This window comes from Hipposideros armiger, unplaced genomic scaffold, assembly GCF_001890085.2.
Source record: "Hipposideros armiger isolate ML-2016 unplaced genomic scaffold, ASM189008v1 scaffold_719, whole genome shotgun sequence".
NCBI classification, from domain to species: domain Eukaryota; kingdom Metazoa; phylum Chordata; class Mammalia; order Chiroptera; family Hipposideridae; genus Hipposideros; species Hipposideros armiger.
Window position 1 is genome coordinate 451,471 of NW_017732069.1, and position 24,435 is coordinate 475,905.

The following is a 24,435-nucleotide window of genomic DNA, read 5'->3' on the forward strand; positions in this document are numbered from 1 at the left end:
GTATATAAGATATATAATAAGCTATTAAAATAATATATTAAGTAATATCCTTATTTGGCTTCTTTCTTGCTTTTGCTGTTACTCACTAAGTAAGTGAATTATGACATGCCACGTCTGTATGCATGAATACGTAGGGAGGACATGGTCTGCTGTCCACATTAACTGGCGAATTAGACAAAACCCTACAGCATCCCGATGCTGCCTCCACTATCTCCTCACCAATCACACCAGATGAGGTTTTTCCAGATCACATATTTAGGGAATGGTAGAATGGCTGTATATTCCTGATGATATGGTAAAAATTTCCAAATCAAATTCCAGTGAAACTTGTGACAATACCGACCGTGGCCACAGAGCTGAACCCAGGTTTGGGAGATTTGAGTTTTGCAAATAAAATCATTTCTCTAGTATGTTATCTGATGTATGCTGTATGTACCCCAGTAAATATCTGTTGACTTAGTGAAGTTTTCTGCTTTCATGACTCAGCCTAGAAAGTTTTTTTCTGTAGAAATGGTTGTGTTCTGCTTGGTGGAGGAGGACATGCAATCACACGGCAAATGCATGATGAAGCTGCCGGTGGACTGTTCACAGTGACCCTGGGTTTGATTCCCCCAGTATAGGTCCCCCTGGAATGAAGCAAGTGGTCTCTAACTTGGAAACCCAGGTTCTGTCCCAGGTGACACTTTGCCTCCTAAGGGTACAGCCTTGAAGGTGTATCTGCCAACATGTCCAAGTACCAGTAAACCCAGGAATTGTGTCTTTGCATGCACAGTCTCTCGACAGCTTAGGGAGCTGGCAGGATGGAGATGGTTTGTTTTGCTTTGTTTTGCTCTAATCAGTTCATGAATAGGCCAGAACTACAAAACTCTTACCTTAAGCTGCAATCAATAGGTGAGATTCACATTGACCTCTTGATAAATAAATAAATAAATAAATAAAGTAGGGTGTTTGCCTCCAGCTTAGCAAAAAAAAAAAAAAGGTGTGTTTTGTTACATTTGGACTGCATTCTCTGGCAAGAAGCTCCTGCAGTTATGTTGTTTATAAAGAGGCCAAAATGCTGGTGAGGCCAAATACCACACAGAGTAATCCCTGAGAAGACTCATTTGTTTATCTTTCCTAATAGTTCCTAATTTCTCAACCCAATAATGCTGGGAAGAAGTCATAATTCTACAACCAAACCTCTCTGGTTACCAAACTACCCTTTCTCCCCAGTGAGGGAAGATGGACTCTACATTCTGCCTGTTTGGTCTAAAATGTGAGCATGTGTGTACAGGTTCCATTGCAGGCACCACTGGGGAACATCAGAAGAGAGCATGGCTTCAGGCAGACGGAATGCGGGGTTCTTGAGAAAAGCAGGATTGGACGTCTTAGTTTCTCTTGCTGAATTACTGATAGGGTTTTGAGCAAAGAAAAAATCTGAAACTGTTTTAGCTCCCAGCGTCTGAATAGCTCAGAAAACAGAAGGGTATCTGTTTATGACACATCTCTGTGGAATGTTCCCCTGGTGATCTTTCCCAACACCCTGTGCTCACCTGCCCATGTCCCTTTGCTGTCCACATTTCCTTTAAAAATAGATCTTGCATTTTAGTTCTCTCAGAACTTCTTTTAATGGAGAGAATAGAGTTTCCTCTTTCATGAGGGCACCACAGGACTCTGAGTCTCTAAAGCTGCACAAATAAACTTTGAAGATCCTGTCGTGGTGGCCACACACCGCTCTCAGCCTTGGCGCACACCCTGGCTCTCAGTGCTGAGGGCACCTCTCCATCTTAGAGACACAGCATGAGACCAGAGATGAAAACTCGTCTCTACTAAGTCAGGGGAAACCAAAAAGGTCTGGTTACAATGGCATGTTTTCAGTATTTGCTTCTTGGGAGATTCTGGTTCCATTTAGCCAAATACCGGTTAGCAGATGTGATCTGGCCATGCCCTCAAGAGCCATTGTGATACTGAAAGGACCAAACAAAAGATTAAAAAAACAGTGGCTGTCAGATGTTCTCACAGATTTCAGAAGCAAAGCAAAGGGACTTAGGAGTTGCAATATCTTCAACGGTCAGCTATTTAGACAGTGAAATGTCATCCAGCAGATGCGAGTTTGTTTAGCAAACTATGGGTTCAACTTCCAGTTTAAAAGTAGATCTGATAGATTTTCCACGCTTCCCATACCCAGGATGTACACGACAGGATCGGTAGTATCAGTAATATTCCTCCCTTCCAGACCACATCTGGTATATTAGTTCAATTACGTAAGGACTGGCCTTTCTGAAAACAATGTTTTGGTTCAACGACAGCCCAACAAAGTCGGTTTCTTTATCTCCTTATTTTGTTTATCCCAATGCCCTAGACATGTTGTTTCCACTGGCCTCTTCTCTGCTGGCTCTTCCTTTCCTCTGACTGTGGCATCATGAGTAGGCCTATCTGTCCCAGGCTCACCTGCTGGGGGATTATCCTGCTTTCTCAACCTGTATCCTTGTGGCAGCACTGTGTATTACTCGGACAAATAAACCGTGTTCCTAAACCTGGATGGCCCAGGCATTGAGTGTAAATAGCTACTGGCTTGCTGGAACTGGAAGGAGAAAGGTTTTTTTTTCCTGCAAGGGCACCCCTCCCGTAGGTGTTCTGATGAAGTGAAAAGTGGCCTGAACAAGGGCTCGGGAGAGAAGCAGATGGGGGCTATTAGTGTCAGAGGTTTAACTGTGAGTATCTTCAAGTACATTTATTTTGTGAGGACTTTTAAGTCTTTATGTCACTCTGATACCAAGTTAGTTCCCTTTATAGCGTTCTGTGTTGACATCTCTGAAGTGACTTGAGTCCTGAGGTTTCACTGCAGCACAAGCCTTCACAACCTTCATCCACTAGGCCAATTCTATTCGATCTAATTCAGGAGATATTTTGAGGAATAAGTCTGTACAAAACATTCCAATAAGCACTGTGACTATAAAAATGGCTCAAACTTTTCTAGAAGATCATCGTTTAATTCTAATAGATTTAAAGGGTTACAAATATAGTTCACTCTGTAAAGCATTATGGCAGAAGCAACTTCAGTAAAGCATGGGGAAGGAAGGATCAATTCTGTCTAGTGCTCAGGGGAGGGGTCTTGGCGTGGAAAGAGGTGAAAAACACATGTGTCTAGAAGGAAGGGTAGATCGGACATTATGTGAGGTGAGGACACAGTTCCGTGGAGGAAGACGTGATGCAAAGACACCAGGGCTACAGGCACAGGGCCTATGTGTGAAAAGGCAGCCATGGTGCGCATGCCTCTGAAATGCACTAGGGGGGGGGGGGGGGGGGGGGACAAGGACATGATAGAAGCAGTGGCTGGGGAGGAAGCTTGGAGTCAAACTGGGTCTGTTATACAAAACCAAGAAAGAGGTTGTGCCTGAATTTCACAGTGGGACCCTCGTACCTAAGGGTGGGTGCTTTGTGCCGGAAGTCCTAGGAGCATAACTGTGTGAGCCGAACATCCCCACCCTTTTCCTGAGCCTGTCACTCTGACTGCCTCACATCTGAGTACGGAGCACTGTCACCCTCAGCAATGACGGCAGGCTTTACAATGGCCCAGGCTCCAGATCAAACACTGACAATTCATTTGCATTTTACTGTTGCAAAGAATCCAACCAGGGCCGGCCGAGTGGCGCGATGGTTAAGAACTCGCTTGGGACGCCAGAGGGCCCCGGTTCGGATCCCACATATGAGGGCCAGTGACACTGCCCTCCTCAGCTAAGATGCTGAACAACAGCTCAACCTGGAGCTGGGCTGCCGTGAGTTGCCAGCGACGGCGTAGGCTGTAGCCCCTGCTGCAGTGGGTTGCCATGGGCTACCGTGTGTAGCCAGCAGCCAGCGTGAGCAGCCAGCAGCCGCAGTGAGCGGCCGTCCAGAAGCCGGCGACTGATCTGCTTCACCCGGGAAGAGCGCAATGATGGTGCCAACTTGGGCCAGTGAAGCAACATCCTCCACAACTAGACTGAAGAACAAAATGACAGCAACTTGTCTGTCCCCCTTCCCCCAATTCCCCAGCACTGTTCCCATCCCCCCAATTCACCAATAAAAATCTTTAAAAAAAAAAAAAAAGAATCCAACCATGTGAGGTTCACCTCTGAGTGCGTGTGATAGGGGAGCAGTTACTCGTCATCATTACTCCTCTTGCTTGTCACGTTTGGGCTACTTCAAATATCGGATTCAGAAACGGGTGGGTCCAAATGCAAAGTGTAACTGGCTGGGTGGAAGCATGCTTTTTCTGGAACGAAACTGGAAAGCTTGTTGGCTGACAGGAGTGTCTGAGTGAAGAGGCCACTAGGCAAATGAGAGTGTGCTGTTATCTTCCTGATATACTTTGAGCCACATATAAATCTAATTTAATGATTAACCCACCTTCCAGCCATGTCTGTGCCTTTTAAATACCTCCTATATGTTAGGTGGTTTAACTTGTAAGAAATTAGCTTTCTACCTGTCCCGATTGAATACTAGGTAATTTGAAATGCAAGTACATCTTTTCTCATGTGGAAGCCAGAAGAGATACTATTTTTTTAATTATTATTACTCAACTGGTGAGGACACAGGTGGCAAGACAAATTATAAAATTTATTAGGGATTATGCAGCAGATGGTGGTTAGAGGGAGATGCCTGGACCGTTTGGGCGTTTTCTAGAACAATTTCTATGCTACATGCCCGCCTGTGTGTACACAGAGGAAACCTACCCCCCGTCACGAGTGTCTGTTTTGGAGACATCCAGGGACATTTGTAACTGTGTCCAAGAGCTAGCCATTGGCCTGGGCCTGTACTTCCAGAGGAGAGGATAAGAGAAGCCAGGGGTCATCGCACTGGCTGCTATCTGACGCCCAACCCCGTCAGCACAGTCCACAAGCATGAACGTGCCCTCCTCAGTTGAATGACAGTCTTGTTCTGCATCCTGGAGGAAGTGGACCATTTCCTCAACGCTCCTACTGTGGTCCAGCATAATGGCAGGCAGCCACATGTGTTAGTCAGCATGTCTTAGGACAAACCTTTCCTGGAATATACGTCAACCTGTCTGTGCTGAGGTTTCTCACCCTCTGGTATTAGAGAACAAAGGAATGCAGCAAATGCCGCTAGTGCAAATGCAGGCATGCTCTCACACCCGTCTCCACTGCCAACCTGAAGTGCTGCTCTTCAAATCTGGGAAATGTGAGAGGAACATTCTTATTGAGGAGTTACTTTTAATCAATTAATAAAAGTAAAGCAATCAGTGAAAACCAATAAAAAGAACCCAAACTCCTAAAACTGCTGGAAGGATGGCCACACAGAGTCCGTTCACATCTTCAAAGCACATTAGAATGAACACCCAACTACTGATTATCACACTCGTGCAAGGTACACTTAGAAAGGAGCAATGCACAGAAACTTGCCCAAGGCTCCCAGGGGACTGCCATCCAAGTCTCACCCTCTCTGAGTCCCAGGCACAGGTGTGCGTGTTCTTTCTGAGCAGGGGACAAACCACGACCCCTAAGAGGTGATCACAACAGGAATAGCTGATGTTCCTGATATCTTCCATAAACTCAGATAAAACCTGTCACTGCAGAGAGGTTTTGCAGGAATGAGCCTTCTCACAGGGACATATTTGCCTGGGGTGATGCTAGACAGCATGACACTGACACTGGGTTTTTAACAGCATGTGAAACACAACAGCTTCCTCAAGTGAATGCATGGAGTGTGGTTAGGCACACACGTGGAAACTTCTGGACCAAACGGGCCCATCTGCTAAGGCTCTTGGATGCAGGTGGGTGTCCCTGGATGCCAGCCGCACAGTACCTGTCAGCAGGTCTGTTAAGGGCTCTGATGTTGCCACCATTAAGCAGTCTGAAAAATGGATTATGAGGCAGGACACGGTGGCATTTCTTTGCTGTCATTTGCCAATTTCATTACTCAGAGAAAGCAGCGTGTTTTATGAAACCACAAAGAAGAGACCGTGACTGGAACAAGGTAGTTTATCAGGAGGGAGATAGGTGGGGCTTCTAGGGATTACCAGGAAAGGCCCACCCACACTCCCCCATCCACCCAGGGTCCCAGCTGACGGCTTCTGAAGGTGTAAGGGGCCTGGCTCTGGCCCGCAGCCAGAACAAAACCCTAGAGCCCCGTCTTTCAGCATTTGAAATTTCTCACTGGTGAGCCAGCCATTTTATTGCATGTGTTTCTAAAAGGGAGAATTCTAATAAAACCAACTGGGTGAATCCCACACCCTCCCTCCTTGTGTGTCCAGATGACTAGAGAGGGATGTACTTTGAATCAGCTACAGCCTGTTCTGTCTCACTTCTCCTGCCCAGACCATCCCACCCTCCACACTGGCACAGCCCCCAACTATCAGCGATGCTGCTGCCCCTGCGCCTTGGGGAGGACGCGGGAGCAGCGCCCTCGTGGGCAGAACTCTGACTACCCAAGTAGAAAAGAGAAGCGAGTTTTGTCCTAGTCCACTCGGGATGCTAGAACAGAACCCCACAGGTAGGGGCTTATAAACAACAGGCATTTATTCCTCACAGTCTGGAGGCTGCGCAGCCAGGGTCAAGGTGCCAGCAGGTTCAGTGTCCGCCCAGGTCTCTCCTGAGGTCCCTCCTCACTGGGACCTCACATGGTAGAAGGACTGAGGGGGCTCTCGGGGCCTCTTTCATGAGGTCACTCATCCCATCTTGGAGGCTTCACCCTCACAACTTCATCACACCCCAGACAACCCACCTCCTGACACCACCACATATCGTGGCACTTTCATGTACAGGTGTGTTAGGTCAACTGTGGGTCTAAGCATCGTTGGCTGATCAACCAGCAAACGAGTGATGGCCTCTGCTGCCTTTCACACAGGGCAAGCTGAATGGTGGAGGAGCCAGTGGCAGGGCAGCCTGACATCTGCAGCCCTTGGGTGGTCATGTCCTCCTGTCTTGTGCTGAAAGTAAAGACAGAACTCATAGGCTATTTGAATGGCCAGGGCTAAAACTGTCCCCAAAGGGCATTTTTACGCCAAATTAAACCAAATTATGAGTAATAGTCTTAGTTACTTTGCTATAGAATATGTCCCCCCAAATTTTACATGCTGACACCTTAACCCCAGGTGATGATGTGGCAGGTGATGAGGTCACTAAGGTAGAGCCACCATGATGGAATTAGTGTCCTTATAATGAAAACCAGAGACTCCCCCCTTGCTTGCCCCTCTGTCATGTGAGGTCACAGTGAGAAGACGCATCTGTGAGACAGAGGGCAGGTAGGGGCCTCACCAGAGTCTGCCTTCACCTTGATCCTGGACGTCGAGCTTCCAGACTGTGAGTGCACAAGTCTGCTGTTTGTAAGCCCCCAGCCATGGTACTTTGTTACAGCGGCCAAGCAGCCACACTGGCCATGAAAAGACCTTACTTGTACAGAAGGCACTACAGCCGCTTCCACACCCTGGCACCACTGGTGCCCAGAGCCCAGGCACACAAAAGCCGTGCAGGGGGCAAGGCAGGCCTGGCACCCGGGTCCACTCCGAGCACCTGCGCAGTTTGGAGATGACGCTTTCTAGGGACCCTATTGGGAAATCGTCCTGAGTCACTCAGGGATCAACTGATGGTGCTGTCACCTCCCAGGTCTCCCTACCATGGTACAGAAACACAGCAGTGGAACACCAGAGTCAGAGCACACTGAGACACTTGCGTGTTTCTTGGAAATCAGAATCAACTGCTAATCGAATGGTCGCCAAACAATTTCAAGAGTTAATACTTGTGCCACAGTTTTCTCCTGTCATGTAGTCTGTGGGTGTGTTTTATTATGGCCAACGCCACACGGGGTAGACTCCATACCTATGAGATGTGCCCAGACCTTACACCAGTCTTGAAGGGGCCCATCTCAGGATCCCCCATGTTGGCACAGGACAAATTCAGTCAACCTGGCTTAAATAAGTGAGCCCAAATCAAAGCCACATGGTGACTGCTTAAACTTTTCCCTTTGGACGTTTGTCATACCAGCTATGCATAGTGACTTTTATTAGTCACATTTACCAACTTTTTCTTTAGACTGTATCAATTCTTCGCACTTAAGGGGCATTTGATAAACAGGTATTCTTTTTCTGTGTCTTCTTTCCAGTCTGATTTTCCCCACACCTATCAGTATTTTTAAATGGGTGCTTGCTGCCACGTAAAGTGCACTGCACTCCAGTGAGAAAGTGGGTTCCTTCCATTTCTGAATTTAGCTGGCTGTGTGGCCATAAATAAGGACTGTGACCTTTTGGGCCATAAATCCTCTCAGCTATGAAATACACACACACACAAAATGTGAGATAAGATTATTGTTGATTTCACTTTAACATTTAAGGAATTTAATTGTGCCTATGTGCTTAGCACTTCACTATTTTTAAATTTTAATCATGATCATAGTTCTCCTCTGAGACTTTCCCAACTTTTTCTCATTTACCTTAAGTCAGATAAGCCCAAAAAGTAATACAGTCCTCCTCTAGCAATCTGAAAAGGGCTAACTAAAAATGAAAGTACTGCCTGATGCTTTGAAAGGTGCCTTGTCCTGTTAGACATTCCATGTCAGGGTTGTTTGTTCAGCACACAGCTGTAGTAGACCAGGCCCCCAGAACTGACTTCAGCCAAGCAAGACCTATTTTATACTTCAGCCTATCATTTTTGGTGAACTAAGTGCACACTAATCATGCCACATGTTTTTCCAGACCCCTCCCTTCCCCAAAACAGAGTAAGTCAGCATACAGCCATTTCCAAAGGAAACATCACCACTGATAGAATCATTTTTTTTTGCTGTGTAGAAATGCTCAAGGGCATATTTTCAAAGTATGTGTTGATCACTGGGTACATCTGGGCTCACATAATTATTTGTTTTTGTAAGAGTTCAGGATATGCATAAGAAGTACTGTAAAGGCATATACATGTGATAGAATTTTTAATATAGTGGCACATAGTTTTAATTTCACTGTTATGAAAATGATGTTTTGCCCATAATGAATCAAAATGGAGACACCACTCATGAAATATAAAGCTATTTCTCATTCACCAGGCGTCAGTGTTTTAATCCTTAAAGGATTGTTCAGTGCACATCGTATTAGGCACCGTGTTGCCCTTCAATAAAGCCAATGTGTGATAGATAGCACACAATAGACCAAGTGCCAAACCTAACGGCTAATATCTGGGTCACTGTATTCTGTGAATTTGCGTAATAGCCCTCCTTTCATCAAAAAAACAAAAAAATTTTTGACTTATTTCTTCAGTAACTCTTGAGTCGTCTTGTTAAACTTTCATTTAAAATTCTGAATTCCATGGTTAAGAGCTCGCTCCAGAGTGCAAGCTCTAAACAACAGCGGTTCGAGTCCCACCCGAGCTGAGCTGCTACTGAGCTGCCAAAAGGTGGCAGGATGGCTCAGCTAAAAATAAATAAATAAATAAAATAAAAATCTGATTTCCGGCTGGAAGACATTCAAGGAAATAAGCCTTCAGGATGAATACAATTGAAACATGAAGAGACTGAATCATACTATAAACTGTTGAATATTACCAGGCTGCCTGACTATGCAAAAAAATTGTGGCTCAAAAAAATATAGAATATTACCAAAAGACAGGATGAGCATGCTTTTCTTGAATTTGCAGTGTTCCTTATGCTTAAAATGCCCACATTTAAACCTTGAAAACTTTACATTATCTTAATATAAAGTGATGAGATTTGGGTACTAATATAGGATGGTTTATATTACATTGAGAAAATATTATTTTATTTAGATGTGACTATAACTGAAACAACACAGTCTAGTATAATTATAATCAGAGACGCTCTCTTACTGAATGGGAGCACTCCTTGCTACAAGAAATCTATTGATTACTCAGTTAAGAATATTAAAGAGATCTTTCAAAGTTTTGCATACAACGCAGAATTCATACTTCTTCAGAGGTTGGAGGTAGGGTAGGAAAGACATTTCCAGAACAGGAGTGTCTGAGCATGACTTGAAGCACAGGTGGTAGGCTAGCTATGTGGACAAAGAGAGGGAGAGCATTCCAAACAAGGGGGAATAGTTTGTGCGAGGGCAAGGAGGCATGACACAGCATGCTGAGTTCTGGCAACAGAAAGGAATCTGATCATATCAGAGTGAGGGATGCAAGGGAATTTGGAGGTGAAGCTGTAGATATTGAATGGTGGCCAGTCAGATCACACTTTGAAGGAATTTAGTTGGACAGGACATGAATCATATCTACAGTCATCTATTTCTATATTTTCCTGCTGTTTAACGCGAGAGCAATCCAAAATCAGAGGCCATACAGATGGTCACTGGCAGATCTGATAATAGTCTTCAGAAGGTTAAAGTCAAGTGCTTGATCCTCTCCCTTTTGTGAATGTTTGCTAATATTAATGTGTACACTGGAGATTAGATACAAGGTATGATCACACAATATGGTGAATGTTTAAATTAAAAAATATATTACAGTAAAAGAAACATTGTCTTTAATTACCCCTCAAAATACTCTCCCTCCCTTCAAACACACTTATCCCATCATTCTTGTCACTTTCTTTTTTTTTTTTTTAAGATTTTTTATTGGGGAATTGGGGGGATGAGAACAGTGCTGGAGAATTGGGGGAAGGGGAACAGACAAGTTGCTGTTGCTTTGTTCTTCAATCTAGTTGTGGAGGATGTTGCTTCACTGGCCCAAGTTGGCACCATCATTGCGCTCTTCTCGGGCGAGGCAGATCAGTCGCCGGTTTCTGGACGGCCTCTCACTGCGGCTGCTGGCCGCTCACGCTGGCTGCTGGCCGCTCACGCTGGCTGCTGGCTACATACGGTAGCCCATGGCAACCCACTGCCACAGGGGCTGCAGCCTACACTGTCGCCGGTGACTCACAGCAGCTCCAGGTTGAGCTGTTGTTCAGCATCTTAGCTGTAGAGGGCAGTGTCACTGGCCCTCATATGTGGGATCTGAACCGGGGCCCTCTGGCATCCCAAGCGAGTTCTTAACCATCGCGCCACTCAGCCAGCCCCATTCTTGTCACTTTCTGATGCAGTTCTGGAAGTCCTATTTTGTGAGTGTCTTTAGTTGCACTGTCATTGCTGCCTCTATGTCCTGAATCATTTTGACTTTGGGGAAGAGCCAGAAGTTGCAGGTGCCAGATCCAGAGAATTAGGTGGATGAGGACACACTGTAATGTTTTTATTTGACAGAAATTGCCATACCAGAAGCGATGTGTGACTCGGAGCATTGTCATGATGGAGGATGATTTACGGCACACTTTAAACACACCTTCTCTCAATCACAGCTCACACCAGACTGACTGCACTGAACAAGTTGAAACTTGTCACACACTATTACTAAAGTTGGAGGCGTTTCCCATATTGAAAATTCCTGCCTTTCCGTTAGATAGCACTCAGCAGCAGCATTCACTGTAGTTTGTGATCACAATGGAAAGACTCTGTGTCACACATTGCTTCTGGTATGGCAATTTCTGTCAAATAAAAACATTACAGTGTGTCCTCATCCACCAAATTCTCTGGATCTGGCACCTGCACCTTCTGGCTCTTCCCCAAAGTCAAAATGATTCAGGACATCAAGGCAGCCAAAACAGCGCAACTAAAGACACTCACAAAAGAGGACTTCCAGAACTGCTTCAGAAAGTGGCAAGAATGATGGAATAAGTGTGATCAAGCAAGGGGGAGTGTTTTGAGGGAGATTAATGGCAATGTGTCTTTTACTGTAATATTTTTTATTATTTAAACATTCACCGTATTGTTTGATCACACCTTGTATTACTTTGGGATGAGGAGTTTCACAGCCTCTCCCGTGAACTGACTGACACCTGTCTATGTAGACCAGATGTCTGTACTGACAGAATTAGAAGAGTTGTTCCTAGACTATTTGCTCTGAGATTTTTAACCATTTTCACAATGAAAGGTTATTGATCAGTTATTCTAAGTACTTTATCAACTCTGGCCAGTGTTCCCAATCATTTAGCCAAATGAGTTGAGTGAGCAACTTACATAGGAATTTAACCACTCAGTCATTTCAACATGCATTTTGCAACCAACTGATACTGGGAGGTAGAAGTTCTTAAAATTAAGTGTCTACGATGCATTCCTGTGGCCTTTTGTTTCTTGCTTTTGTTTGTTTTGTAAAATAGAGGATGACTCTCATTCACTTAAAATACTGCCACTTCTCTCAACTATGGGGTGAACTCTGCCTGCTCACAGGCCCCTTAATCTGCAAGTGAGAGGAGTCCCCACGTTTCTCCTCCTTCCCTTTGTCCTCTGTGTATGCTGAGCATTCAGCTGTGCACAGAGCTGTATGTTCTCGCCAGGCGTCTCTGCTTTCTTGAGAGATTGTAAATCTCAGTAAATAAAGCACATACTTCCACATTAAGCCAGAAACAGGGGAAAGCTGCACCCCAGGTATCATCAAGGACTCTAAACCTGTAATTGACTCATATCCATTATTTATTAACAGTTTCATTCTAAGAAAGAGTCATTGAAAGAAATGCGTGGGAAAGAGACTGAGGGTTGTGTTGTCCATCCTGAAACCTGGGATGCTCTGTGTTAGATGAGGCCTGGCCGACTATCTGCAGAGGCAGCCCTCCTGAGCCCTGCCAAGGCCCTGTGGGATGTGAGGGCCTGATGAAAACCCCTGCGGCCTCTGGGCGGGGTTCCTGTGAATGAGGTGTTCTGCATTGTGTGCTGTCCTTTATGAGAGAACCACAGAGAAAGTGTTCCAACCAGCTAGAAATAGATGTGCCTCTGCCAGGTGAGTAACTTTCTTTCCCTCATGCAGTCTCTGTATTTAACTGGTCATGTTTCTTACTTGCCTTCCCTATCAACTTCCAATCGAAGCTGTGGGTCTCTAATATCAGAGGCTGCCATTATGCCATTAAGGCAGACATCTGTGCACTTCCTTTAATACCATCTCCCCAGACCTCATTTTCCACTGGCCAAATATCACCGCCCACTTTTTAAAATAATGCTTAATCTTTGTATAATGAATATATTTTTATCTTAACTTTGTTATAAAACACTGCAGTTGATTTATTTAATAAATGCCAGTGATATGAATAATATATAATAAATAAATAGTAATATAAATAAATGTTATTTTATATTATACTTATAAATATTATTTATTTCATTATGTATTATATTACTTTTATTCTTTATACATATTAATATATTCAGTGATATAATAGATAAAACATCATGATATTTGCTATGTAAAATAATCTTACCATTGAAATTTAATTCAAATACTTCTGAACCCATTTCCCATTACTACATAAATAATTAAGTTTAAGCAAAATGGGAAAATTTAACCAGACACCTGGCCACAATGACTATTTCCTGGGGGCTTTAACATCCACCATATATCATTCCTCAAATTTCAAAATAAGAGAAGATAAAACAAAATGGTACAAGCCTTAATATTTGAAAATGGAGAGCATGGGAAAGGCACTCTGGTCTTTTAAACATTTCTCAGAGGAGGGATGGGAGGGAGGAAGAGTGGGACGGAGGGAGAAAGGAAGGGAGGAAGGGAGAGAGAGAAAAGAAAGAAAGAAAGAAAGAAAGAAAGGAAGGAAGGAAGGAAGGAAGGAAGGAAGGAAGGAAGGAAGGAAGGAAGGAAGGAGGAAGGAAGGAAGGAAGAAAGAAAGAAAGTGAGAGAGAGAGAGAAAGAAAGAACGAGGAAGGAAGGGGGAGGGAGAAAAGGAGGGAGGATGGATAGGTAGATGATGATAGATGGATAGATAACAGATAGATAGATAGATAGATAGATAGAGATATATTAGATAGATGAGTATACATATATTATATATATTTTCATTCTTCCATGTCTGTTCCACCAATCAGTAAAGCAAACACTCCACAATTTTATGGTCTTACATACATGGTCACACTATGTTCAAATACATACTACAACTATAGAGCACACAAAATTAAAAGTTTGGGGGATCTAATCCAAAATGAAAGTAACAGGGAGACAATAAATGTCTCAGGTTGTGTTTTGGATGTCCTCCAAAGCATGATGCATGGAAATCAGCATATATTTTCATCCTAAAACTTAGTTCAGAAACTTGGCAAACTATAGGGTGTGACATTTTGGGGTCCCATGTTTGGGTCACTTTGATGGTTCCCCATTCATCATGAAGTGGAAATTACATTCTGGAGCATGAGAATGATGAAGATGCTAGTGGAATTCTCTTTCATGTGCTGGCGAACTCATTTCGCTCACATCCGTTTCCCACCGTATCATCAGCTGCACTAAATATACAGAAGACTCTGCCTGGGTCCTTTGAGGCATTACAGATGGGGAAATGATGTCACCAGGTCCCCCAGTGACTGGGAGAGGTAGCCTGTGTGTTTCCTCAGCCGTGCACGCCTGAACTATTTATGTAAATGAGTGGCATCAACATATCCAGTGGGTGACATTGTATTCTTGGTGACAGTCCACAAATAAGCATTTCAGGAGAAACGAGAGAATCATGGGAGAACCTTGCAATCCTCTTGAACGGCCAAATTAACACATAAAGATAGCAAAAGACAATGTGGAAAGTGTAAAACAATGGGAAGCATATCAGCAAATGCTGGCTACATTTGCAAGTTCAAAGACAGAGAGAGTATTTGAATCAGAGCAGTGAATAATCAAAAGTAATCATTACATCTCTGTGTCGGCAGCCACCAACACAGCCAAGTCTGGTCCAAAAACAGAGCTCTCAGCATGGACCACTAAAACCCAAAGACCATACACATGTCCATTAGAATTAGATTATTATACAGAGGAAACATGATGACTGATTGAATACCTGTATCTTTGGATCTTTTAACTTTATGGGTCTAAATCATGTGTTTCACAGTATGAAGTAAAATAAAGGTTTGATCCCAATTTTGGAAAAACTTCTATGGAACATCCTCTTGAGTGAATGCTACTTAAAAATAAATACTACTTTTGAAAAGTTCCATTGTTAATCACTTACGAAATGCAAGGTAAACAAATTTAAACCATTTTCTTTACAGCAAGATTTCTCAGAGTTCCTCATGTGTTGATTTGCATCATGAATCTTTAAAAGGGAGGGGAAATTTTCATTGTTTCTCTAAGTTATTTCACCAAGTAACTCTGTTTTTCAAATTATATTAACATCTCTTGGGAGCCATGATTCATACAAGCTTTGGAAAATAACTGCTTTAAAATTATAATAGCTCATGCAGTCATATACCTTTTGAACTGGAGAAACTACAGCGATGGTTTAATCCAAGTTCCTTATTTTAAAGCCCCAAATGATTAGATGCATGGATTGTAATCCTGGATTTTCCATATCAGTGTGGTCTTTGGCAAATTATTTAACTTCTGCTAACCCAACGTTTCTCCCGCCTGTGGTAAGGCCGTGTTGGTGCTGTGAATACAAGGGTGGATGACGCCCTTGGAATGGTCCCGGGAGGCCACACATCACTGTCAGTGCACTCCTCCCCCGACAGCTCTCCTCCACCGCAGAGCCCAGCAGGAGCCCAGCTCTCCTCACTGTTGGCTATTAGTACACCTTGGAGTAAGCTTACAGCTCCGACTGTCAAACTTGACCTTGGTTTGTTTCCTTAGGGAGAGGTGCCGCACACTCTACTGAGCCACTTCCGCCTGCCATCTTTTACACAGGAGGTGAAAAGGACTCTCTCCTGTAGGCCCAGGCCAATCTTATAGAGACTGGCATGTCATGCCATGAATGCCAGCCCTTTGGAGAGAAGCATCGCTTTCTTACTAACTGGCACAGTTTCTTTAAATGCCAAGGTAAACATTCCTGGTACAAGTCATGGTAAACCATTTTCCCCTGAGCTAAAGCATTGTAGGACCCGGGAAGCATTTCAGGTGGCGTTAGTTATTAACACCTCTAGGGAAAACTGTCCTTCTACCCTCTTAGGTTCCGTGGCTGGCCTAAAAATTAAGCTGACTTGACAGATTAACGGAAGAAAAGCATACAAATGTATCTACTATTTTAACATGCACACAGGAGTCTTCAGAGGGAGGTGAACCCTGAAGAAGCCTTAGGCCCAGAAGCTGATCTCCCTGTTACACAAAGAAGGACTAGTTGTGGGGCTCGGGCTAAGGGCAGGAACTGTGGGGCAGGGCCTGGGACTGTGGGGGGGGGGGGTGAATGGAAGACTGGGGTTATTGCTGCAGGCGTGTGTGCAGGTCCACTCTGGCAAGGACAGCCTGATCTCCCTGTTACACAAAGAAGGACTAGTTGTGGGGCTCGGGCTAAGGGCAGGAACTGTGGGGCAGGGCCTGGGACTGTGGGGGTGGGGGGTGAATGGAAGACTGGGGTTATTGCTGCAGGCGTGTGTGCAGGTCCACTCTGGCAAGGACAGCCTGCTCCTCCTGCCCGGGGGTGGGTGGGCACCTTTCCCACAGGCAATGTGGTGACCTGCTGTTAGGTAGACAGGGGAATGTCAGAGAGCCCTGCCTGCATCTGCCTTCAGCTCTCAGGAATCAGTGTGCCCACCCTGCACATTTGGGGTGGCGTGATCTGAATCCTTGACACCCATTGTCAATTTACAGCTGTTCCAAACACTGGGGTGAAGGGAAACAGTTAAGGGGCCTTGGCCTATTTTGGGACAAGAACTGCCATCCATAGTGGGGTGGTGGAGCATTCCAGGGTGGCTGAACTGCTCTTAGATTGTGCTGGTAGCTGGGAAGCTTTCTGAAGCAGTGACATGAACCTGAGATCGCGAAACGATCCAATGGAATAAAGATGTGGATGTATGGTACTAACTGTAGCATGAAAGACAATTGCCTTGAATTGGCAAAAGGAGACTGATTAAGTGATGAAGTCATACTATGTAAAGAGAAAGTCTAAAGGCACTCCCAAAAGTAACATTATTTTTGAATTTTGTGTTAAGAGATGATGTAATGATGTCTTAAGAGAGCTACAGATGTTTGTAGAATGTAACTAAAGTCAGATGAGCTCATGGTTTCTGATGAAGGCATATTCTTGACCACAGCCTGTGTTTTATAGTCTAATGCTAAAGCCTCAAATCTGCCTTGCTGCAGGGAAAACAAATGAACAACAAGAGCCCAAAGATTTCATTCTCATGCACATTACATATTTGTTGAGCTATGGGCTACGGGGTGCTGTCTCTATCAGCTCGGGATGAAAATACCAAGGACTGGGGGTTAAGCCCAAATGTAACAGAGAGTGTTGGGGATTTACAACCGAGAAGCAGAGGGGGGTGTCATGGATAGTACATTCCTGAAAGGAGACATCGGGTGGGAGGGCTCTTGCTGAAGACAGGAGGACTAACCAAGCACAAGGGATGGGACAGAGGAATACGATCAGATGTCAGGGTGAAGGCTTCTTGCTAAACTGACTTAGCGGGATTCTTGCCAAAAGTAGGCTATGCAGGCCCAGCAAGGGTGAGGCCAAGTCAAGACCTGGTTGAAAAGTGGGCTCAGAGGAGCCTGACTCTCCTCTCGCTTAGTCAAGAAGAGAGTCTGTCATGCCCAAGCCTAGGGTGGTGACTTCAGCCTGAGGTCCCAGGTTGCCTTCTGATGCTGGGAGAGCTGAAAGGTCCCCAGCACCAGAGTTCTAGATAAAGCCACTGGGCCAAGGGACTTCCATCCCAGGAAATCTCAGACTGACCCCCAATTGCTTTAGGGACATTCATGGTTTTTGTTTTGTTTTGTTGTTTTCTGATTTCTGTCTTTTACCTACATCCCTCTGAATAGGCTCAGCTGCCACTGGCACTGAGCCACGTTTCCCGGGAACCTCCTGCCTCCTCCCGCCTTCCTGGGCCCAGCCCCTGGGTCTATTATCTTGTCAATTTTTAAAGGATGTAACCTTTTAACAGCCCTTTCTGCTATTTTCTGCACACTTTCTAATTCCTCATCCAATTTCCCTGGAAATCTGATGCTTGATTTGGACACAATTCAACCCCCTCCCTTCCTAAGGCACCTGCCGAGTGAACGCTTCACGGTGAAACCTGCCTGGCCTACATGTCTCTGCTTCTCTAAAAGAAAACTCTAGAAAGCATATGCAATGTATGTTGCTATGGACTAATATTTTTTTCTTTAATCCTTTTGACTTGCAGTAGAAAATTGCCTCTAAGTAAGACATTTCCAAAATAGTTAACGTTTTAAAATAAAACTTTTTAAAAATACATTTGTTGTAGAAAAGGCACTGAAAATTTTCAAATCATCATGAGAAAACGCCTTCTGGTTTAAATCTATTGTGACTAAAGTAGCTTGCTTGCCTGAAGGGTTTCTTTAAAGTAGATCTTCTGCAATATGATGTTCCTTGGAAGATCAGGTTGGGAAAAGCAGTGAGCTCTGCTCATTTCTGGTCCCTCCCAGTCCACGTGCTGCGTGGTTAACCCATGAGAGCTTATTAAGTTCTCCTGACCACTCTGAAAATTCCCATTTTACAGAAGAAGAAATGGAGGCTATAAAATGGGACCCAAGGTGCTCCTGGTCACCCAGCAAGTGAGATGAGATGCCACTGTCCAGGGAGAGAGTGCTTCTGAAGGCAGCTGCCAATGCTGTCCACTCTGTAACTCAGATTCTGGAAACTGGGTTTTGGGGAATGGATCTCAGAAACCACCCAGTCCTGAAGTTTCCAAACTGGGCCTACAGAGCCTCAGGCCTCAACTTACCTATGTGGCATAGTGGCTTCCACACGAATGGAATGAAAAGCACCTGAGGCACAAATTTAGGTGAAAGGTACTGACTTCTCCCCACACTGACTTTCCAGATGGGGAAACCGAAGTTCAGAAAGGCTACTTGAGTGGCTTCCGGTCACACGGCCAAGCAGCTGTCAGCTGTTTGGTCCAGTGCACAAGGGTGGTGCATGATTGACTAAAATAACATTCGATATCCATTTAGTTTCTACCAGGTACTCTTTCAGATTGTTTAGTTTCTGTTAAGAAAATGTAAAGTTTAATGTGCAAAGCATATCTGCAGCAGCAGAATACCCTGGAGGCAGCCATGACCCTCCAGTATGCAAAGGCCCTTCTCAGGGTCAGGTCCACCAACAGAAAAGGACGATGGGTTCACGGTGGGCAGCTGGGAACCCTCCACCACTGCAAGAGTGCTCAGAGCCACTACTTACTGGACTAAAGTAGCTAGCAGGTGAAAATACAACCCAAAGTTCACCCGTAAAATAATTGGAACCAAATGCAAAGTCAAGTCCTATTCTGACCTATTTAGAGAAAAACATGACTTATCGGAGTTTCAGTGAGAAGCAAGGAATCTTGGAGAAGAATAGGGAGAGGGAAACTTATTTTGCATAAGGATTTTAGAATAAAACCAAGAGCTTTAATGGACTCCAGATGTGAGTAGGAAGCCAGGGGCCCATTATGAATGAGAGTCCCACGCTCCCTAAAAGAAATATTTTGCTTCAGGTGTTGAACTGCAGGGAGCACAGCTGCAGGCCTGTGAAAGATGATCACCCCCTCTGCTCCTTCTGGTTCCTTCTGCTGCAAAGGGCTTTGAGTCCTCTTGGCATCATTTCAAACCAAGGAGGGAGTAGATACAATGTTCACGCCGCTTCCTTGGGTGGACTTCAGAGACAGTGAACAAGGCAGTGCTGGAGGGTCCAGCTGTACCAGGTCTTTCCCCACGTCCAGCGGGGGAGGTGTGGTCCAAACAAAGTCATCTCTGCAGGTCTGTGGGGCCCTGACACCTGAACAGTTTGCTGCCCATTTTCCCTGCTCCTGTCCTACTGCAGGAAGTGGCCTTTGTCCAACTCCAAATATGTCTCAGACTCACCCTGGAAACCGATTCCTAAGGCTACTGAGAAATGTTTAATGGCTTACTCCTCCCAAAGTAGTTTTCATTCTCCTGAGAAGTTTCACCCAAACCATAAATCCTTCCCAACCTTCAGAAGAATAAATCTGTAACAGTAGAATTTCACTCAGTGAGACAGATTTTGAAGGGAGGGGAATAGGGCCGCATGGCAAGGTTGGCCATAGTCCCAGAGGTGCCCTCTGCATCCATGAGGCTGAGCGGGGCTTTCCTTTGCTCACTCATGAGGGGACTCCACAAAGGGCATTCTCACTGCAGGCTGCAGGACAACCAGCATGCTTTCCGTGTAAATGCATTCAGAGCCCTGCCCTGCCCTCAGCAGCTGATGCCAGCATGCGGTTTTTGTGTGCTCTCACGCCACATGGGAAAGAGCTGTGTCCTGTGATCATCATAAACAACAACCTCCCTATTCCCACCCTCCTCTTCAGATGGCACCAAATCTCTGTGACTCATAATTCCTAAGCAATAGGCAGCAAGGGCGTGACAGCCACCCCAAGCATGCCAAGTTGCACTGTTTTGAGTTGAAGGCACTTGAAGGACACCAGCTGCGGGAAGGGGTTTCTGGCCTCCCCCTTGTCTTCCTGAAAACAGGAGCAAGAACCCCTACAAGAAAGCTGCCTTCTCTGTACCAAGAGGAAGGAAGCAGGAGAAACAAGTAAGCCTTGCTAAACTACCTCTTTTCTCCTTAGCCCAAACCCACTGTCTTGTCCCATTCTCACAGTTCGCCCCTCTTTGTCCAACCCAGTGCGTAAGCATCCAGCTCTGATTGACTCTTTGGTCTTCCTTTCCAACGGACGCTCCTGTGTCATGTGACACTACACTAAATACACTCAAATGCTTTTCTCTTGCTCACATGTATCATTAGAGAGCTCTATCCAAGGACCTAGAAGGATGAAAGAAAAGGGGTATGATTTCTTACCCCACAAACAGCTAAGGTTCAAACTTTCCCTCAGCTCTGCCCCAGAGGAGTCTGTGCTTCCAAATCATAGCAGTGCATTCTCTCGATTTTGAATCAGCTCTGAGTGAAAGGGAGAGAAACCTTTTGATGTCACTAGAGTCAGGATCTCTGCAGAGCTGAGCGCCCACTGGGAGAGCTGGACCCAGTCTAGATGTCTTACTCACAACTGCCCGTCATGTCCTCGTCAACTGTCTCTTTATGACCTTGGTCCCTGTGACAACCCTTGGGCTGCTCAGACAGCACACGCTGGAGTCCTCCCCCAAAGCTCCCTTTCACCCACATCTAACCCATTAGCGAACTCTGTCTACATCCAGTGAACACCTCTCCCATCTCCACAGTTACTGATCTGGCCCACACCACACTCTAGCTGGGCTCTCATGAAGCACTTGCCCCTGCTGTCTTAGCAGGGTATTCAGATTTTGGTACTTCTGTCCCCAAAACAGCCCTGGCTCCCCCTCAGAGCTGCAGAATGGCTACAGGACTCTGATTCATGAGACCACATTTCTCCAACACCTTCCCTTTGGATTTGCTCTTCTCTGTCCATCTGGGATGCTTGCTTCTTGGATTCTCTTTGTTCAAGACTTTGCTCAGATGTTATTTTCTCTTTGGGTCCTTCTCTTGCCCCTTATTTAAGCTCTGCCTTCTGCCCAGGAGCAGCTCTCCTCCATCTGCTTTTCCCCGATAGCACTTATCTCCATCTGACATGTACACATCCTATGTAACTACGTCATTTCTGACTTTATCTACAAAACATAAACTCCAGAACAGCAAGGATTTCTGGGTGCCTTGCAGTGCTTTAACCCCACTGCCTGGGGGAGCACGTGACACCCAGCAGACAGTTAGTGTCTGTTTACCAAGTGACTGGTTAATGAAAGGGCCAAACAAAGCCCTGTCCTTGCCCCGTGCGCCTGCACCCTGGCTCCCACCTGGTCTACCTGCAGCTCCTCAGTGACCGGATGCTGCACCCCGGGCAGCAGTGCTCCCACCTCTCCCGCCCGCTGAGCACCTCTCCCCTCACCTCCCGCCATGGCCTCCCAGTGACTGAGCACAGCCTTCAGCAGCTCTTCATCTCCCCGAGGAGCAATTTTGTCAACATGACTATATCGTTACCAGAAAACGACTTTAGAAGGGAGACATTCTGTTTCCTGAATTACCCAGGATTAGATTAACAAACTTCATTGATTATGAAGCCAAGGTACCCGGAGGATACACTCCCGTGAGACAGGACCGGGTTAGGGGGTGCCAAATGATTCAAAAGATTATTAGCCCATGCATCCCTTAAAAGTGCGAAATTGAAAACACTGGGAAGCTCATTTTCAAGAAATAAAAGAGAAGTATAGATGTCATATGCTCAAAACGTTAAAATTAATTTACAACTTTTTAAAGTAACTATCTGCTATAAAAAGGTATAAATTGGAGAAAACCTGCAGAAGCTTCTGACAGCGCACTGCTGCAGGCAACTAGATTCATCCACCGTCAGGGTTAAACTGTTGGCAGCTCGCCCACAAGAAGAGGAAAGACCTAGTAGTGGTGCCCTCTGTTGGTCAAGATGACCGCTCCCTCTTCCGTGCGGGGGCTCCGCTGTCTTCAGTCCACAGAAACATCAACGTTTTCAATGGCCCACCCTGTCAGAGGACAGCTGTGGCGTCCTTACCCGACTAGATGATGGTCGGCTGTTCCACAAAGAGACAGAGACTGCATGCAGATCGTTAGACTGTAAAGGAAAGGCCTTCCAGCAGTGACCCTGCGTGGTGCCCTGAAGGAATGCTAATGGTGACACTGTTGAACAGAGGCACTTATCTCAGTCACAATGGGGAGATGCGCCATCACAAAGCAGGATGCATGGCACACACAGCTGTGCCTCCTTGGAGGTCATGCTGGTGAAAGCAGCCCTCACTCATCCTTCCTGCACTCTGCACGTCTGAGCTCGCGTGACTTGGGTGACGTCACCTACGCAAGCCACAAGTGGGAACCAAACCTCCATAGACTTACACAAGCATTAGAAAGCAAAGTCTCCAGTCCACTTTCATCTGAACAATTAGAGCTCAAAGGAGCAACTCTCGATTGAATTCTATCTTAAAAGCCCGTTAAAAGACTCAACTTGGTGATACCTGTGTGTGTGTGTGTGTGTGTAGACACACCCTCCGATGGAGAGAAAATGTGTAACAGGATGACGGGTGCCTGCTTAGAACACTTTGAGCACAGTGCACCAGCACAAATAATTAAAACTGCCCAATATGCTACTTGAATCCAAAAGAAGATGAACTGATTCTGAAATTACTGATCTTGAGGAATGTTTTAAAATATTTCTTTCATATCATTTAGAATTTAACATTCTGACTTAGCTACCAGTTCACTAGCAAACTGAAACCTTAAGAGACAATACAAATTTGGAGAGGCTTCTAGGACCCATGAACCAACAATAAACAATTCTTGACGCTTAGTCCACAAATACCCAAACGATTTTAGGGAAAGATAAGACTGGAGTGTGCTTCATTCTTAGACCCCCCAGTCCTCAGCGGGTGGTCTTCTTTGGGTCTGCTCAATCATGTTGAAAGAAGAATTCCACTTTAGGCTATGGTGGAGTCGCTGGACCAACACTCTCAACAAGAAGCAAGAAAAGCTGGATAAGACCCAAAGCCAAATGAATAAATAGAACAAAAATAAATTCATAAATAAATAAAATCTGCTTGAAAACATTAGAAACTTCCAAAGGAGCCAGGACTTGAAAGAACAAGATCCCAGAAGAGAGAGGGAGGAATTGGGGGGAGGAGGAGAAAGAGAGAGAGAAACAAGAATGAATGCTTGTGGAGATGAACCATTTATTCTGCAGACTTCTAGTTCCCTGAAGGCATTTGCTGACTTTGAGTGGCTCAGGCAGGACTGGAAGCTAAAAGGCCAAGCAAAACCCAAACGCAGAGCTTTTGGACATCTGACAGTATTTGGGAGCAAACAAACAAACAAAAATAAAACCAGAGTTTGGATCCACTGAGCTTGTCAGAATTTGAAGGACCCTACTTCTGCACCAGTATTTGTCTCAAGGAACCTGCTATTTTCACACAGGTAGAGGCTGAGAATCTCCAGGAAGCATCTGTAAGTTGAACAGCCATGGGCATGCCACTGGTGCTCAGACCCATGGAGGCAGAGTGGCTCTGACATGCCCTGGCCCTCTGTGGGACCCCATGAACACTACCCTAGAACGGGGCATAGCAGTCAAATGAAAACTGACACTGAACACAGGTCAGAGAGGCCATCACTGAGGTTAGACACTGGGCCCTTATTCTGGCTCTTTCAGAAAATAGGGCGCCTATTTCCAGAGAAAGATCATACCCTTCAAAGCCTCTATAAAGTGTTTTCATACAAAATGCCCATCCTTCAACAAGAAAGTACTAGGCTTATCAAAAGATGGTACCAAAAGAGAAAAAAGATGACACAAATAGAACCACAAACATTGGACCAAAGAGTCTAGGTGAAAAGCAAGACTAGCTTCTACAGACAGCAAGTGTGATCGCCACTGGGGCCCAGAGGTCCCAAAGCCCACCTTCCAGTTGTCAAACCTCTGGAATTCCAGGGCTGTTCGCTCTGCTGGTACTTGTGATGTGGTAGAGGTGACACAGTGTCTAATCAGTCACTGAAACTGGCTGCCAATATCTTATCGACTGTTAAAATTCTTTTTATTCTTACATCCAAGACATTGTGGTCAATTTAATCTCATTCTAATATAGT